Raw genomic sequence first — 17,286 nt, forward strand, 5'->3', positions numbered from 1 at the left:
TTGTATTGCATGTGTTTAAGGGGTTAACGACTTGCAGATGCAGTGTCGGTTTCGCTTCTATAGAATGAGAGGAACTAGCAGGATGATGGCGTTAAACACGGTACATGTTGAGGGGGGGTCAAGTTTGTCGTATTGTCAGACTCTGTGCAAAATGCCAGATACTAAACACCAGGTCCAATATGGGGATATACACGTGTTCACATTGGCTCTAATACAGGAAATATCATCTCCTTCCGAAACTGGTGACATATGCTCAGTCACCATTATGTGAGAGAATGAAAGAAGGAGCGAGTGTGTATATAATTGTGTTAGTTTGGGAAGCGTACAGTATGAGCGCTGATCAAGGTAAGCAACAAAGCATAGCTGGCGGGCTTTACGGTCCTAACTACTTCTTAAACTAATTTCCTCACTTTTTTCCCTCTACTGTTTTTTCAAAAGGTTCCTGCTGCAGGAAAAACAGCAAATGAGAGAAAATAAACGTGAAGGAGAAATGGGCAAGAACAAATTAATGTGAGCGACACTGAGGAGGGGAGGAGGAACACCCCAAAACTGGCCAAGGAGCCACATGAATACAACACAAGGGAAACATACTGACACGCTTATTTCTAGAGACCAAGGTGACTCAAACTGAATGAATGTTGGGACTTTTTTTCTCCTCAAATCATTTTGAGAATAAAAACAGAGAGAGTTTCAGTTTCATCTTTCAAAGTCGAGAAAAAAAGTCAAAAGTCAAAAAACAAGTTAATTTGCATCATTCTGTTTTAATATCCTTTGTTGTATCCAATTGCACGATTTGTATTTTCATGTTTCTGTCAATGGAAGCGCATCTCCAAAATATTTGAATGTTCTTCGTCAAAATTAAAGGTGCAGCATTAACCACAGCAGAGTGAACATGGCATGTCTTCTTGAGGAAAGCCCATGCAGCGTCACCTTCTCTAATGGCCATCCTTTGCAGTTGACCATGTCCGTCGGGCTGAAGGGGGAGGAGTTTAAGAGCTGCTAATCTTCTCCGGCCAAGACTCGCTGAGTAAACATTAATTTCATGGCCAGTTGGATTCAGGTTGTGTCTGTTCTAATTGGCCTGAAGAAAAAGTGGCATCTTCCTTCTCCAGTGGCCGGCTCTCACTCTCTCCCTGTGTCACCCACAGTCTGTCTCAACTAACCTCCACATCCAGGCTCAGCCATTTGTTTCCTGTCCTGGACGCCCACCGCCATGATGAATGGGCCCGAGCTCCATTCGATTACGCCCAAAGTGCGAAGATGCAGGAACAATGGAAACTGGCCACAGCAGTGCGGTGCAGACCCTCAGCATTCTTCCCAACAATTTAGTCTAATTAGCATCAACTCCTGCCCCATCCATCATACTCCTCAAGAAACATAAACAAACTGTCAGCTCTAGCGTAACAAACAGATCGCCCAGCTACTTAGCACAAATTATTCTTACATGAAACGCAGCTTCTCAGGCAACCTTCCCCCCCTTCAGGCCATCTGGGGGAATGGAGAGCTATTAAAATTGAAGACATACGTATGTTTCAGTCAAGTTCAACTCTCCAGAGTGCCGCGGTGGACACAGGGACAGTTTCCTCTGTTTGCTTGGCTCTGAAGGGCTGCAGGACTCACTGAGCGGTGTGCTGTGGTGACCAAAGATCAGTGTGTGTGTATGTAAGCATGTCACTTTTGTGTATGTTTGTGTGTTCAGTACATTTGCATAGGCAGTGTTTAAATGTGTGAGCGTGTTTACAGGCACAACAAAAACTTTATATAGGCATTTAAAGGAGGATTTAATGTTTTTGCCGTGTCATAGTCAGATGATGCTTTGACATGTGGATACATAGATGAAGATGGATTGCATATAAACAAAAAATAAAATAAACAATTTGCTGATGTTTGAGAATTAACTAAATATTAATAAATCCAATTAACTTCAGTCAACAAAACCTTTGATACAATAAATATAGATCTGCAACTATCAGTTAGTCAATTGTCAGTATTTCAATTAGCAACTATTTTGACAATCTATTCATTGATTCATTTTTCAAACACAAGTAAACGTTCTGACTTCTAAAATATGAAATTTTCCTGCTCTTCCTTGTTTTAAAAAGGTATCATGTGGAGTTTTGATCATGAACATTATGAAGTGTCCCCCATATTGTCTGATCTCATTTTACATGATTCCATTGATCTACAGGTGGTAGTCACGTGTCAACAAACGCACTAACACGCCAGTAAAGGCAAAGGGGAAGAGACGATTGCTAGCGTGTAAACACTAGCGTAAACAATGCAGGTTTCAACGTTTTAAAGTAAAATCGAATTTGCAGATGGTTTAGGAGGAAGGAAATGCTTTCACCATGTTTGTTAGATCTTAAAAGAGACACACAATGTGTTTTTGTGAGTGACACTGAATGTAAACAGAAACTTTTGTTTACGTGAAAACTCAAAAACTGTCGGTCGGACAAAACAAGACATCTGATGGTTCCACCTTGGGCTCTCGGAAACTGTGGTGAGCATTTTTGACTGTTTTCTTGTGTTTTGTCGACCAAATGATTCATCAAGAAAGTGACAGACACGTCAACAGATTATGAAAATAACTCAAATATTTTGCCCCACATTAAAGATTCTTACTTCTAATTTAGCAACAAGTACTTTTCCTTTCGTATTAGACCAATTCCAGTTTCTTCTTTCATGACTAAAAATCATTTTATCACATTAAAAAAAAGTGAGACATCTGTCCATCCTTGATCAGTTAGCGACGCTTGAAAAATGTTCATCAGTGAGTGAATTTTTCTCATTCAGGATCCCTTTAAATGACAAGTACAATACATGCAGAGGATATTCCTGACTTCAGCTAGGAGCTTATAATGAGAATGTAAATTGCTCGGCATTTTCTTCAGTCACAGACTACACACACACACACACACACACACACACACACACACACACACACACACACACACACACACACACACACACACACACACACACACACACACACACACACACACACACACACAAGCAGTTTAAACAATCAACACTTAACAAAACCAAACACTTTTTGATCACATTTCAGGCTTGGTGTTTTGAGTGCATTTTAAGAGCCTGTCTGACCCACCCAGGAAATGCGGTAACCAAATTTAAAAACATTCCTTCAGTCTGAAATATCCCATTCAAGACCTGCTGTGGTTGCATTAAAATACACTTTAGCACATTCCTCTTACGCTTATCTCGGCACTTATAATCAGTTATGAGGCCTCTATGATAAACAACTGTAAATAAATTAGCTCTAATGAATTCAGAATAAAAAAATGTCTTGTAAGAATGAAAACAGAACATTAAAAAGCCACAGTGTTGCTGATTGGTGTAAATTGGACTAAGTTATACAGCGGAGCTTGTTTTAGAGTGACCATGTGCTGTATTGGAGCAACACCAACCCTCCTCTCCAGAAAAAAAAAACCCTCCCACTCTACATGGACCATGCTTAATTTGTCAATTTTCCACTTCCTTTTTGATGTTCTGCAGAGTGTGAAATGCTTCACTAATTATCTAGGGAGTTTGGCAGGCGAGGCTTGTTGTTTTTAGAGAGCTGATGGCAAGCCTCACTCATCCCAGCAAAGAAGGAACTGTGCAAACTCACAATGACAAATAAACCAGAGCCCCCCTAACATCCACCCACCCACCTACCGCCCCTTCGCCCTCTCTGTTAACAGCTAAAAATGTTCAACAAAATAACAAAATTGAGCTAAACGAAATGTCAGCACCAGCACTCATTTTCCTTCCCTCCTTAAATGTACTTTATTCCACATTAAACACAACACAGTCTGTGTGTGTGTGTGTGTGTGTGTGTGTGTGTGTGTGTGTGTGTGTGTGTGTGTGTGTGTGTGTGTGTGTGTGTGTGTGTGTGTAGGGGTGTGTGTGGGGGGGATCCCAAACCAAAAAAACCATAGGAGCTGAGAAAGGCTTTGACAGGCAGATTGCATAGGAGTCGGACGCCTGGCCAAGGTGAGAGTGGAGGGTTACTCTAATCAAGCTAATTCTCCGCAAACCTCAAAATGATGTCATCCAGTGTTTGCTCATTAGAGATTCTTGTCAGGAAGCCAAGACTAATTCTCATTCAGTCGTGAATGCAAATATGAACTCTCTCTCTCTCTCTCTCTCTCTCTCTCTCTCTCTCTCTCTCTCTCTCTCTCTCTCTCTCTCTCTCTCTCTCTCTCTCTCTCTCTCTCTCTCTCTCTCTCTCTCTCTCTCTCTCTCTCTCTCTCTCTCTCTCTCTCTCTCTCTCTCTCTCTCTCTCTCTCTCTCTCTCTCTTCTTTTTTTTCTCACAGGACAAATATAAAGATCTACAGAAAAATTATGGAAGGGAGGGGATTGGCTTCACTGGAATGAGGATTAGATAGATTACGTTTGTCATTTAGTCAGCACACTGCGCCTCAGAAGACATGATTCACCTTTATACAAAAAAAACCCACCCATTTTTCCCCCTCTCGCCTTTCCCACAAAGCTCAATTTTTCATGTATGGTTTTTAATGCAGAGCTTTACGCCCCGTTTCTTCCCTGATGGGTATCACTCACAAGCCGTTAAGCTTCTGAACTTCTCTCAGGCCCGCGCTGTGAGTGCTATGAATCAGCTTGCCGAGTGATTCTCATATCGAATGCGCAACTGGATCACGGGGGGAGGAGAGGACGGTGCCAGTTCTTCTTCTTGTGCTTTCTCTCTTTTTTCCTTCTTCTTTTTCTCTCTGACCACTACCCGAATCTTTCTGCTCTCTCGCTCTTGTTTTTTTTCATCTTCTTTCCTCTCTATGTAGTCATCTCGGCGACCACATCAGTTTGTCTGCGCTCTTTGTAGTACGGCGGGCAGAGGCAGTGACGGGGCCGACATGCTGCATCCTATACTTACACCCTTTAAATCCAGCCGCAAATGCTGAACATGTTTGTGCATGGGCTGACATCTTAACTGTCCCGACCATGGTTTCAGCTGCCTTCTAGACTTGCCCTGAGCATGGGTTTGGTATCATGATAGAGATTAGGGAGGCAACTAATTTTCTTGGTCATTTGGTTTATAATATAATAGAAAATGATGAAAAAAAATTGATGTATTTAAATTTCTTTTATGCAACCAGTAGTCCAAAACCAAATTGTCCAGTATTCAATTTTCTATCCCATAAGTCAGTTTTGACACTAGTAAATGTTGCCATGTGCTGTACTAATAATTTGGCATTTATGCTTGAAAACAGACTCAAAGAAATAATAATAATCAAAATAAGTAGCCGATGAAGTCTTTGTTCCCTAGACTAATCAATTAATCGACAAATTGTTTCAGCTCTAACTCATTTAATGCGTCTCCTGCAAACTTGGAACTGACCTTCCTTTAGTTACACCGACATTAGCCAACATCAATTGAACATAATCTAAAAAACTGGTTTGTTTATCTTTCGTTCTTTCTTTCTGGGATTACAACTTTGCTTTGCTTCTTGGTTTAAAGAGACACATTAGTAAAATAGTTTGAAAGCTACTTGGCACAATAGGAAACTCTGATTTATGCTGTTTTTAAAATACTTAAATTGTGAAGTGCAGTGCTGGTTAATGATTTGCCAAAATAAAAGAATACCACCGTGACAAGTTTAATTCAGATTTAGGGCAATATGTTTTGAAAAATTCCTTATCTGGTTACTTTTGATACTGTAGACTTTATATAGAGTGATAAGTTGGATATATTATGTGTATTTTACAGGTTTATACAAACATTTCCTGGATGTCTTAAAGTGACAACTGAAGGCTGCTTTTTGGGGCCTCTAACACAAACAAAGTCACTCCTCCCTGCTCTACTGTACTGCTTACTGTATGATAAAGCTGACTAAAGGATTTCATGCACTCGAGCAAGCCAAGCCGAGTACAGTAAATCACTCCCTCTACTGACGGTGGTGGGAGTGAGCTGCGTTTCAGGTGCTGTTCATCTGGCAGAAGTTTCAGAGGCCTGCCTCCGGAGAAAGAAAACAAACCCTGATCTGCTTCCCCACGAACGGCTCCCCGCGAGCCAGCCAGCGGCCTCCAGGAGGCTGTCCAGCCGCTCCGGCCCCTTGGACCAGGATGTTTGGGTTAGAAAATGACTTTGCTACTCCCTTAGCCCCTTTCTCTAATTGCCCCAAGGGTAATTACCTTGTCTACTTTCCACTTAAGAAAAACCAAGAGCCGTAGTGTTATTGTATCAAGTAGAGAGTAAAGTTAGCAAAAATTCACGAGTAATATTTTTATAAATCGCTATTTGAGTTATAACAATAAATGTATTAAACGGAAAGTGTAAGTGATGTAAATATCAATGAACTATCAAAATAAACTATACTGACGACTGCCGGTCTAATAACTGATCAACTTACATTCTTTTGTTTATCCTGCAGCTTACAAAATGACCGAAGAACTACAATTAAATAATCCTAAAGAAAAGATTTTTACTAACAAAACATTTCCTTAACTAATCACAATATAAACAACATCTGCAAAACCACAAAGGCCTGTGCATGATCACTCAAGACCTTTCCTTTATGGAGGGGGGAAAAAAAAAAGAAGCTGTACCATCAATTTAAAGTAAATTCTGAATATGATGAGGGACCATAACAGCAGAGGCCTGAGCGTGTCATTCTGCCTTCCTCAGGCTAAGGACTGATAGATTGGTGCAGGGAGCGGAATCTCCCCCGGGTGCGATATATCAGACTGCAATGGTCCAAGTACCATTATGAAACACACCCGAGAGTACCGCAATACAGGAAAGACCAGAACACCAATGCAGCTCTCTAAAGATTTCTTCTTGTGCGGTACAGGCAGAGACAGAGGGGAAATTTTTGACTGATAATTCCCCTCTAACTGCTACAGAGCACGTGCAACTGTGGAAAACACAATTTTAGCTAGGGGGGAGAAAAAAAAAAGAGGAAAGTTCTGAATTAGAACAGGAAACAGAAATGACAAAAAAGTTCACCTGCTCTAATACATAAGCTACAGACTCCAGGCAGACTTGTGCCACGCTGTGAGGAGAGACGTGCTCTGCTACAGTTACTGTCAGATTCACGTTTTTCCTTTTGAAGACGTGAACATCAATGCCGCGCTATGGAAACAAGCGGTCGTCTGTGTGTTCCGCCAAAGCTTCTGGGGGATTCTTATCGAGAAAGCATCTGTCAGAGCCTCTGATTACAGAGCTGCCCAGCTGAGCGCTCGCACTGTCAGAGCGCTGATAACTTAACCTTCCTCTGTCCTGTTTCTCGGCCATTGCTTTTCCCCCTCTGGACCCGCTTCAAACGCTGCGGAGCGGCCGGGCCCGGCGCCCTGTGTGGTCTCCGTTCTACTAAACGCATCTCAGTGTGAACTCTTGTTTTAAAACTCACACAGGCCATAGAAAATACAGTCTGTGTCACGTCTGAGTCATGATGTTGCAGCTCAAGAGTCAGTGTGTTGGATGAAAGCTTGGAGACCCTTCAGAACAAATGTAGACAATGTCTGCAGTCTAAGTTATTCATACTGGTAACATTAACATTTCCAGTGATACCTGCAGCAAACTAAACACAGATGTGGAGGGATTATCTCATATTTTGAGAGCTGTATGTCTCGGTTAAGTGAAATCATTTGCTCATACATGTGAAAGGCTCAGCAAAGTTATCCGTCTTGATGTTACCTTAAAGTCCACAAACTTGCCACTGGGGACAGTGCAAACTCTTAACTCGATACATTACTGGAGCAGATTAACAAACAGAAATATGGCTCTCTTCTGCCCTCTAGTCAGTCTGAGTCATTATATTCATGAGATATTTGGATCAGATTCTCCTCTAGAGGCAAAACATTTTAATCCTCATTAAATAGCTGTGCAGCAAATTAATGCCAAAATTTGAAAAGCCTGGATTTTATTCCAAACTTCATAGAGTATGCACAGATGTTTGACTCTCGATGTCTTTTTATCGCAAATCAAAACCAGATCAATTCAGAACTATAAATTGTCCTCAGGCGAGGGTTGTATCCTAACCAACACATGAACATTAACACACTAACACACTGTCTTCTCCTACAACCTGGCAGCTTCTTTACATCTCCATCCCGTGCTCTTATTTCAGACTGACTAAAGAGAGCTGATGCACGTATGTCTCGCTGCTCTTTATAAGCTCTTTCCAGACTGTGACATTTGTGTCTGCTTTGATTTCGCTGCAGGACTCTTTGATTTCAAAATGATAATGAAATGGTAAACAAATTCCTAACATGACCTTTCATTCGGTTTTGTTTCTCATTATCAAATGTTTCCCTCGTCCTCTGCCAACGTCCTTCTCTTAAGTATGTCATCCTCCAACCACTCAAGATCAGAAATAATACAAAGTGTCTATAAATTTGAGCTTCCCTAATTAAAGCCTTGCCCAGGGACAAGCTCTCGCATGGCCACCAGGCACGGAATATATCCTCTGAAATGACACAAATTGGTCCATGAGCACAACAAATTACATTATGATTACTGCACTGCCCAAATGCTGTTCATCTTGATAGAGTTAACCCAAGGTGGGCAGGCATGTCTTCCAACTACAGAGCTAAAAAGAGGAGAAAGAATTACAGTTTTTGGCCGGGGCTTACTGTAAAAACCTGTATTATAAATTTCCAGCTCATCCAGAGAATCACAGGGCAGACAGACACACACACTCACAATGCGCACATCCATTACACACACACACACAAAAATATGTGTACATGGAAACTGCCATGTAATTCAGGGGTTTTAGTTTGTCCGGTTTTGTTTTTGTTTTTTTGACAGTACTTATTATGTTTATTTATATGTCAGCGCTTACAGCAGGAGCACGGCGGGTTTGTAATTACTGTATCTGAACTCTTGTATCAAATTCGGTTGAAATAACATGAGGTTTGCCTTGGCCTTGACTTTTTTTTTTTTTGGTGAACATTTCCTAAAACAAAAACTATTAAACAAGAGATCAAAAACCGGTGAGCCTGAAAAATCTGCATTAATGCATCCAGTGGTTACTTCCAGCGCAGTGCAGCAGGTCCACATGTCTGACCTACTACCGACTGTGGCTATGAGCTGCAGGGCAGAAGGTTAAATGCCCAATTCGAGACTTTTCAACACACATGTCAGTGTTCATGAGGAACAAGGTGGTAGAGGATAAACAGAGGGTGTGTTACAGCTCTTGAGAGGCTATGTGAAAATGTTCTTTAAAACTTTGTTGCTGGTGTTTTCAGACAATCATAATTGCTTTTATTTATAGAACCCTGAATCTAGTGACGGCCTACAGAAGACCTACTGAGATAATAACTCTGACAGACAGAGGAAGCGCCTGTTTCTACTGTGAAATAATGACGAGGTTGAAGATAGAACTCAAAAACATAAACTCGCATTTTTAAAACATAATCCAGACGCTTGCAGGAATCCCAAATCTTGAATGTACAGTACAGTACATGCACGCACCTCTCGCGAAAACACACATGCAATTATGTCCAACTTCCCGGCATAAATTTCTCACCCGAGTGCACACAAACATGCAAAATAAACAAACAAACATGTATGCTTGACCGTTTCGTAGCATGAAAGCATAGCCCACACATGCACACAGCCATTTCCTTTGCACGAATACATAACCCAGAAGCATGCAGAAACACACTCACACACACACGGTCCACTCTCACAACTGTAAACTTTCGTTTTCTTACAGGGTCACTCTCTCTTTGCCCCTTGACTACTTAGTCTAAGTGCTCAATTAAGCATAGCTTGTGTAGCTGATTTCCCTCCCAGATTTATTATTGTTGCCATGTGCTGTACTATGTATGCCTCCACTTTTCAACTGCTATGAAATGACTGCGTGATCTCTCCCTTTTTTTTTTTTTTACCAGTTTAGCATGCTTTTTATATTCTATCTTGAATACATCCCACCCCACACACTCCCTATAATGACTTGCACTATTGGAATGCTTACTGGTGAACTGTCATGTGGCGAAAAGGTGTAGGAGACCTTTGTGATCATCTTGTTTGCAGTATGAAATCATGCAATGATGTGTACTCCTAACACACTCGAAAATCAGCTCCAGTGTGCTTCCTGCAGCGCAGTGTCCTGGTTTTAATAATTGGTCCCTCTAAATAGGAGGCAATGATCCAGAGAAAGCCTCCCATGTTGAGCAATCATAATTATCCTCCTGAATCCACTCTTACCATAACAGTATAATTATTATTATTATTCTAGGAACTTGCATGAATGATAAATGTCCTGTTTGTGCTGCCATGCCTGACCATGAGATTAAAAAGAGGCTGATATTGTAAAAACAAGTGCAGGTTATTAATTCTTTAATAAAAACACATTGCCTATGTATTGCTTGCTGTACATTAATACACTAAAACACTAAACCAGGATCCTATCTCGTTGGAACACCCTTATCTAAAATGACCTTTTTGAAACAACTTAAGCAAATTGTAATTAATTGGAAATCCACATTGTTCCCTTTGCATTTGCAACACTGATTATCTAATAAATGATTAACGGGACCCTGCACTGCTGGCATTATGTAAACCTTGAATCATCATGCTCATGTGATGACTCAATTTGTGAAATCTGTGACATCACTCCACTAAAACATCCCATAAATCTCAATTACAACAATCATGTGGTTTTTCCCCCAATTAATGTTTCATATTTTTAATGTAAATCCATGTGATCTGATTAGCATTACAGTAAGCTGCATGTGATGCATGAGCGGCAACACTGTTTATAGCTGTTCATGGAATAATAACATTATTGCTATTAACTAGGCCCAATTATTATCAATTAAAATCAAGGATTTATTGAACACATGTAAGCCTATTCGTTTTTAATAACAATAAGTAAAATAATGGATGCAATAACAGACATTATTGGTTATGCAATAATGCAATCATGTCATTAATGATGCAGTAGTGTGTCATCTAAAACCAATAACCCACTAGATTGGCTTCCAGGCTAACTACATCTGATTCAGGAGTCGCCGCTGTGCACGCGGCCTCTTTTGGCTCGCTCCTGAAACGTAGCCGTGCGCGTCCCCGTGTGTGCTGGAGCAAATACAATCCGGTAATTGCGCGTTGCGTCTTGGCTTTCACACACACACACACACACACACACACACACACACACACACACACACACACACACACACACACACACACACACACACACACACACACACACACACACACACACACACACACACAGCAACAGGCCGTCTCTGCGGTAACAACAGAGGAGTCTCCCTCCCCGCGCTTGGCCTCCTCCGGTCCCCTAGCTCGGCCAGAGAGCCGGTGTTATAAATCATGTCATTAAGATAATGTCGCGAGCGCGGCTGAGCCTCATACATCACACCACAGGCCCTCAAAGTTCCCATTTCTGTCCCCTCTGACAGCAGCGTCTTCAGAGCCAGTGTAGACCTGCGTTAATCTAAAACACTGCTAAAGACGTCACGACAGAATACATCTTTAGAGAGTTATTCTGTTTTGCTGCGCTTGCTTAAATAGAGACAAGCAACACACAGGCCATTTAAAAAGCCTAAAAAATAATTTATTTTATCTTCTTAGTCTCACTTTATTTCTGCTTTAATACATTACTTTGGGTAATAATATTTAGTTATCTTTCTTATTGTTCTGATTTAAAACCCATTCTCGTGCATGTTTTTGATTTTGCTGCTGGTATTACATAAGCTAAAATTTGGATTTAATAGGTAGACCGAGGAGGTCATGTCATAATATGCAGTCTTGATGTCTGCTGTAATGATTTTGCAATTTTCAAATAAACAAAGCTGCGTAATTCTGATTTTTTTTGTTTAACTCATTAAAAAAAGGAGCCGCATGCACGACGCTACTCTGCACAGATAGTTCTGTAGACTTTTATCTGACCTGGATGACTGAGAATCTTCAGTCACTGGCTGCGCTGATTGTCTGCCAAATGGCACAAGACCCAGCGCCCTGTCTCTGAAGCAAAGCCTGAGCTGAGGTTACTAACATCAACGAAAAATCATGTCCTGCATGTGCTGTGGCTCATAATGTGTATGTGGTGCTCAATAGCAGAGCTCAACTTGTTGCAATGTTTGTCTCCTGTATGGATAATGACATATGGTTTTAATATGACATTTTATAGCTTATTTCAAACATTAATCATAATTGCATTTGTTGCACAGAGGCAAATGTAATCCCACTAATTAGCTCAATAAAATATAGATGACTTTCAAATTATGACTATTTTTTAATTTAGGCCTGGTCTTCTAATTATGCCACTGATTTAAAATTAACCAAACAAATACTCATTATTTTATCATCATCAGCATTTTACACAGCCTATTTTGGGATGTGAGGCATTTTTAATTACACCACCATTACACTTAATGCCTGCTCGCATTCAACAGACATTGTGATCACTCACCATTGCCGAGAACGGTAATGAGTTGACGCTGATAATAAATCTTTTTGTGTTTATTTTCGGAATGATTGGTCTGTTGTAATTTTTCCATATTAAATGAGGGGTTACTTTAATTACAGCGGTGCTACACCCTGCAGCGTGCAACTTATCCGTGATGAAATGAATGGCTGGGATCGCTTTTATCAAGATTAGCAAAAAAATAGATAATCGATGACTTTTCTAAATGTCAGGAAGGAGAGGGGGAAAAACAGCTGACAGTGATGGCGAATTATCCTGAAACAGATACGTGGAGAGAGAAGGAAAGACAGATGTGTCCGGTTAAGTAGCCATCCTTCAGCACCATCATGGCTCATTTTAACCAAGCCATCCACGACCCCATGCACGGACATCTGTCTGTCAAGGATGGTAGCCTAAAGAAATGTAAATGGGGGCCTATTTAGTGCGAGCCAAAGCACACATTAAATATGAGGGGACGTGAGCCTCCTCATACCCTATACCAGACTGAGAAAAAAAAAGATGGGAGGCAGAGGGAGCTGATTTAGAGGAACAGGCCGAGAAGCACCCCATCCAGAATCAACATTACTTCAAACATGAGGTCATCTAAACATCTGTCTACAACATGTCCGCCGGGACTTCAATCAAAGCCCCGCTGAAACATGTAGGCAATTGTTTCTGGAAATAAATATTAGACCTAATTCGGCTGTGATTGGTACAGCCACTCGGGGATAGTGGAGAGAGAGAGGGGGGGAAGAAACAAACCCTGCTAACTGCAGTCTCTGTCAATGGATAACCCCTGCAAGAGCGCACACTTTGTTTGACTTTATTTATTTGATTTCCCCCTCTCCTCTTTTCTTCCCTCTCCTTCATTTAGGCTAAGTGGCTTTATTTGTTCTTTTCCCGACTGATTTCAGGTTCACTGTTTAAAACCAATTAAATCAGAGGAGCTGCGGTGCCATTTGAACGAGGCTCTGACAGTCCGGAGAGAGAGCTGCACTAATCACACGCCGGGCGTCTGTCTCATGTCGTCACAGTCCATTTGCTGGAGACGGATCGATTTACTCATGGAGTTTAAAAAAACGCATATACCAAGGAAATAACAAAGGACTCAGAGAAAACATTAGAGCGGGGGCCCATGTAACTAGATAGAGTTGCATTTTCTATTTTTAAACATCATGCCAATATGATTTTAAAGACTTTTTCTTTTTGTTTGTAGATTTGTTCAGATATGAAGACTTATATCTTGCATCATGGTTTTATTCTACTAAGTGTTTATAGCTGCTTTAGGGCATCCATGCATCAATTCTACCCCCCTTTATGTTAAATCTATCACTGAAACTCAGCCAATAAAAAGTTGCAATATTCCTTTACATGAAGAGCCATATTGTATGCAACTACTGCCCCCTTGTGGACAATTTAAGAATGGACGCCTAGGTAAAAAACTAAAATGGGGAGGAAACAAGCTATTATTTTCATTATCAGTCAATCTTCTAATGGTATTTCATTTAATTGATTTACGTTTTGGTCTATAAGCTATCAGATAAATCCACCACAGTTTCGAAAAAGCCCAGAGTTATTAACTTCAAATGTCTGACAAAGCAATCCAAATACACTGTTTATATCACAAAGAATTTTTTTTTTCATCTTTGTCTGAAAATGAGTTTATTGGATTATCAAAACAGCTGATGAGTAATTTTTCTGTTGACTGACTATTACAACAGTATCCAACATGTTTCAGCTCTAGTGTTGTATAATAATATTATAAGAATTACTCTGTAAACCTATGAGAGAAACACTTAGTAGTAACTCCCACAAACATACACCAAAAATCAACACTGAGCTACCAACATCTGCAAAAATCTTCATATTCCAACAGGCACTCAGCAAAATTCCGCTTAGTGCAGGAAGATAAAAATTAGTCCCTCACACATAACTCATATTCAAATATTCTCAAACGAAAAAGGTAAAAACTGTTAACCCAGAAAATCATACTGTCAATGTGCTCAGATGACTTTACACAGCACAAAATGCAGCTAACAGCCTCTTAGTTCTCTATGACCGGGTTGCACATAAATTAACACCAGTCTCTCTCTGTCCTCGTTAACAGTCGATATTAATGGAAAGAAAAAAGGCTCCAGAGGGGAGGCAGGGAGACGGTGAAATGAAACACTGAGTTATTCTGCTCAGGATTCAAGCCTCTGTCTCCTAAATAGCAGCTTTCAGACTCCCATCATCCCTGGTGAGGACAGACGAGAGCCCCTCAGCTTCTGGACGGAGGTGCGGGACAGCAGGTTGTCAGACCCAGGGGGCTTGTGAGGTGCAAACTGGGAGGGATACGCAGTGATGCCAAATGTAAAGAACACCTCATTTCTCATCAAAACGTCAACTGAGATTAGGCACGCTGTGAGCACTTAATAATCAGTTGATACATGGCAGCATGAATGCCGAGTTACAAGTCATTATCAGCTTGCCGCCATATAATCTGAAAGTCAACTGAAGTTAATGGGCTCAAGCACACATATATACCGAGCCTGTATCACTTTAAACTATTAATGGTATGCAGCCATATTTGCAGAGCTCTCAATATTGTTTTATAGCATCTTGGGTGCAAAAATCTCATTTTTATCCCATTATCTCCCATATTCTCGTGTTCTGATTGTGAACAATCAATTCAAAATACCCAAAACACTCACTGTAGCTGTAGGCAGCAAGTGTTTGATCAGTCTCAAATAAACCAGTTGATAAATAAAATAAAGACTCTTTCCTTGAAGGATTAGAGAGTACAATGCAGCGTTCACACAAGGAGGAAATAACTACAGCAAGTTTTTATAGTGTTTGGGTGACGCTCACATGTACACGTCCACACCAGACTGATAAAAGTGGAATGCAAGGTCGCTGAGACACGGCAAAGACTCAACAGAAAAACACTAAGAAATGAAGGATAATCACTAAGAAGTTAAGAATAATATACAACAGTGCAGGAACAATGTGTACACAGTCTTGACAATGCATTGTCTCCCACACCATTGTAAGTAGGGCCCGACTTGTGCTGGATTTTTGGGGCCAACACCAATATTAGGGAGTAAAAAAAATCCAATATCAAGATATCAGCCAATAATCTCATATATACAAAACATATACAAACACTTTTTTTTTGCAACAATCTCTCAAATGTGGTTACCACACAATTATTTACATTTTAACAATAAACTTTATAGTATAAAATGACATCAGTGCACTGAAACTGTAAACTTGACTTTAGCTATTATACACAAAAAATGTACGTACATATTAAACTTCGATTAAGACAAAGGAACAAATTATAGGTCAAATGCTGCCTATACGTTTTTAAAAACATTTTTAAAAATATATCATATAGCACATACCGGACAGCATTTTCGGCAATAGTGATGTGTGCTAGGCTGATATCAGCTGTTACTATCGGCTTACTGATATATCAGTCAGGATCAAGTGAGCAAAGTATTGAGAGATTGATTTAGATATTGGGTTTTGCAACCATGGGGCAGTTATTTGCCTTTAAAAAACAAAACAACAACAACAACAACAACAAACCCAAAAAACTGGAATATACAGCATAAGCTTTTTAGACGAAGCCCTGAGAGGGAACTTTGAACTGTGCATTTATGTGCCCAACAGTGTTCTACAGTACTAATTGTATCATAGATTATACGTAGATAATTAGTGAACCATTCACTTAAATAGCATATGACCATCCTCAATCAGCCTCTATCAGCAACCACTGACCACTAAATCATCTGAAGCATTATGACATTAAAGCACGTCTTGAATCCTGTAACAGGGAAATACAACAGAACATTTTTACATGAAAATAAAGAGACATGCAAGCAAGCCAAGAATAGCTGAGACGAGAGCCAACGATATGATTAACAACTATTTTGATATTCAATTAATTATTTTTGAGTCATTTTCTTTAATGCAAAATACTAAAATACTCTGGTCCCAGTCTCTTAAAATAACCATTTTCTGGTTAATTTAGTCATCTATGATAGTAAACTCAATATCTGTGGGTAGTGGAGTGTTAGTCAGGACAAAACAAAACATTTTAAGTTGCAGCTTGGTGCAAATTTCACCGTGGGGCAGTTTTAGGCTTCACTTGTTCACATCCTCAATTTAGCAGGAGGGAGGAGGAGACAAATGTAGTGTTGGCCACAAACACAATTTAGAAAATGATTTTTTAAAGAATTTGTCAAGTCAAGGCTGCTTCAAAGGTCTTTTGTAGTCATTTTGTGCAACAAAGAAGTAAAAACATTTTTATATATGTTTTTCTGTTTTGTATATAATGGTAATTGAAGCGAAGCTAGCCAAAAACGTTTGATGAAGAAAGCATGCCGTACTACAGAAGAGTTGTGCAACCTGTTTTAATTTGGATGAAATGTGAATATATGTAATATATATGTAAATGTAGAAATATGTAAAATATAAATATTTCACTAACAACACTTCTTAATAAAGAGAAAAAAACATACATACGTGCAAACACGTTGAGGAAATACTCAAATTTTATCCTGGCATCTCTACGGTAAAAATGTGTGTAATGAATATGACCAAAGTATATCCAAAGACACAGAAAAAAGCTACTAAAGACTCTGGACACTATGTACAGACAGATTCTTTTTTAAAAACGCCCTTCAGTGGGGATCTGCTTGGTGACAGGGCAAAGCAACCGCACCCAGAATAAAAGCTTGAGCAACGAGCCTTCTGGTCCTTATTGTTTACAGCTGTTGGCCAGAAGAAGAAAAAAAAGTTGACACCAAAGTGACAGTCAACACATATTTTGAAATCCCTATAATTACACTACTTGTTCACAATTACAGTAAGTATGATTAGCAGAACACCATGTTT

The 17,286-nt window shown here is 40.0% G+C and overlaps 1 protein-coding gene across 1 annotated transcript in view; it reads right to left on the reverse strand.

Annotated features, from left to right (window-relative positions):
- Positions 1-17,286, reverse strand: part of slc25a21 (solute carrier family 25 member 21) — a 92,444-nt gene that overhangs the window by 70,385 nt on the left and 4,773 nt on the right. The gene's annotated exons all lie outside the window — the stretch shown is intronic.

This window comes from Scomber scombrus, chromosome 19 (assembly GCF_963691925.1).
Source record: "Scomber scombrus chromosome 19, fScoSco1.1, whole genome shotgun sequence".
Taxonomy (NCBI): domain Eukaryota; kingdom Metazoa; phylum Chordata; class Actinopteri; order Scombriformes; family Scombridae; genus Scomber; species Scomber scombrus.